This window comes from Gigantopelta aegis, chromosome 5, assembly GCF_016097555.1.
Source record: "Gigantopelta aegis isolate Gae_Host chromosome 5, Gae_host_genome, whole genome shotgun sequence".
Classification (NCBI taxonomy): Eukaryota; Metazoa; Mollusca; class Gastropoda; order Neomphalida; family Peltospiridae; genus Gigantopelta; species Gigantopelta aegis.
The window spans coordinates 40214495-40217129 of NC_054703.1; the positions used below are offsets into that span (position 1 = coordinate 40214495).

Here is a 2635-nt window from a genome sequence, read left to right on the forward strand (position 1 = left end):
GCGGTCGGTCTAAGATCGATCCCCGTCGGTGGGCCCATTGGACTATTTCTCGATCCAATCGGTGCACCATCACTGGTATATCAAAGGCCGTGGTATGTGCTCTCCTGTTTGTGGGATGGTACATATAAAAGATTCCTCAATACTAATGAAAAAACAAATGTAGCGGGTTTCCTCTCTAAGACTATATCTCAAAATTGCCAAAAATTATTGACACCCAATAGCCGATGATGAATAAATCAATGTGCTCTAGTGGTGTCGTTAAATAAAATACTCTTTTTTGTGCTACCATGTCTGTGGGGTGGTACATATAAAAGATCCCTCGCTACTAATGAAAACATGTAGCGGGTTTCCTCTCTAAGAGTATTAGACTACATGTCAGAATTACTAAAATGAGTGACAACGATGATCGTCTGGCTTGTGACCTTCACCTTGCTGCTCGGATCTGTTGTGACGTCATCTGGACCTACCAAATGCTGTTTATCCAAGAAGTACAGTACACTACAGACTCTGATAGACAACGAGAAAAGCGACAGTTTGGTATGTGAGATAGTTTGATACCAATAATGAACAACGACGACAACAACAACAACAAAATCACTTTGCTATGCCACTGCCCTCTTTCCCATTGGGCTATTTCTCGCTCTAGCCAGTGCACCACGACTGGTATATCAAAGGCCGTGGTATGTGCCATCCTGTCTATGGGACGGTGCATATAAAAGATCCCTTGCTACTAATCGAAAAGAGTAGCCCATGAAGTGGCAACAGCGGGTTTCCTCGCGCAATATCTGTGTGGTCCTTAACCATATGTCCGACGCCATATAACCGTAAATAAAAATGTATTGAGTATGTCGTTAAATAAACATTTCCTTCCTTCCTTCTTTCCTTTCTCCCTAGAATTCCATCTCATTTCTTCCCGATCTGGCAGCTCCTCCTATATTTCAACTTCTTTTTGCTGTCCACCTCCACACCCCAGTTCTTGTCTCTCCCACCGCGACAGGTGTTTGTCTCTTGTGACTATCTGTGCCACACACCTGTCATTTCTTATCAGCTTAAGAGAGTGTTCACTAGTTAATTCTGGCATTGTTAAGAGGCACTTGTAACCACCTACTATGCTCCCCTACCACCGGCGGTCGTTGGTTAATGCCGGGGGTCAGACCAACTTTATTAGTGGCAGAGGACGAGGTTGTCAGGTGGGTGCAGGGAAATACACAGAGACTGCAGCCGTGGAGGAAGACAGGTAGGCGATGGTGTGGACAGCCCAGAAGACAGAGTCGGAGGAAACTGACAGACAATGTCGAAACAGATTGTAATCATGGGAGAAATGACAAAGTTTATTATATTAAAGGAACAGTCCTGAGTTTACAACCATTGTAAAATGTTTCCAACAAATAGAGCCTTTTCAATGACGTAACATACAAATTAAATACATTTTCGTATTTAAAATATCAGTGTCTGTATTTACAAGGTGTTTGTTTTTGTCCTAATGCTTGTAGTAGCCCGAACCGGATTTTACTTCCCAATAATTCCGTACGTACGAAAAACTATATATCACGAATTAAAGTAAAACCTGAGTGCTACAAACATTATTGTCTGGCGTTATTTTGATTATTTGGCTATATGGTTTAACATGTCGGCAAGATAAATTCGTTGTAGAAGCATCTCTCGGGATATATGGCTTTTTATGTACCCTCTGTGTGCTCTTTTACCCCCTCGACTTCGGCTCGGGGTAAAAGAACACACAGAGGATACATAAAAAGCCATATACCCCTCGTGATGCTTCTACAACTTATAGTATACGACCGCAAACACATTCGATATACAGACACTGGTATTCTAAACAAGAAAACGTATGAAATAGTAGTCGCCAACAAGGTTCTGATATCGCAAACATTTTGCAAACTCAGGACAGTCCAAATTTTAGTGCGAGGGGCAGTTAACTTTACTTTTCTTAACTTTAATGGGTTACGCTGTAATCTATTTCGATCAGGGCTTCTAAAAATTTTATAAAATCCACTAGCCATGGGATCAGTGATTTAAAAGATTTACTAGCCACGATTATAAATTCACTAGCCCTACTTTACTTTAAGTTAATACAATTTTACGAAATAATAGTAATAGTCTGATATGTCACCTAAAGAGGGAGATAGAGCTTAAAAACACTAACATTGGGGGGTTGGGGTGCGGGCAGGATATTCATATTTACAAAATAGACTTAACCGCAACAATTTGGAAAAAAAACAATATGCATTAGCCGTCGGGCATGGCAATGGTAGTTATTTACTAGCCCAACATTGAATATCACTAGCCATGGGAATGGGGCCACCATAATCTAGAAGCCCTGTCTGGCATGGCAATAGTAGTTATTTACTAGCCCAACATTGAATATCATTAGCCATGCAAATGGGGCTACCATAATCTAGACGCCCTGTCGGGCATAGCAATACTAGCCCAATGTTGAATATCGCTAGCCATAATCTAGAAGCCCTGTCGGGCATGGCAACAGTAGTTATTAACTAGCCCAATGTTGAATATCGCTAGCCATAATCTAGAAGCCCTGTCGGGCATGGCAACAGTAGTTATTAACTAGCCCAATGTTGAATATCGCTAGCCATAATCTAGAAGCCCTGTCGGGCAT

General features: G+C 41.5%; 1 long non-coding RNA gene across 1 annotated transcript in view; it reads left to right on the forward strand.

The window, feature by feature from the left end:
- Positions 1–475: 475 nt before the first annotated feature.
- The window catches only part of LOC121373786, a 15846-nt gene continuing 13686 nt past the window's right edge, over positions 476–2635 (forward strand). Inside the window, exon 1 of the long non-coding RNA XR_005958127.1 lies at positions 476–537. This is a non-coding gene — a long non-coding RNA (uncharacterized LOC121373786). The remainder of the gene's footprint in view (positions 538–2635) is intronic.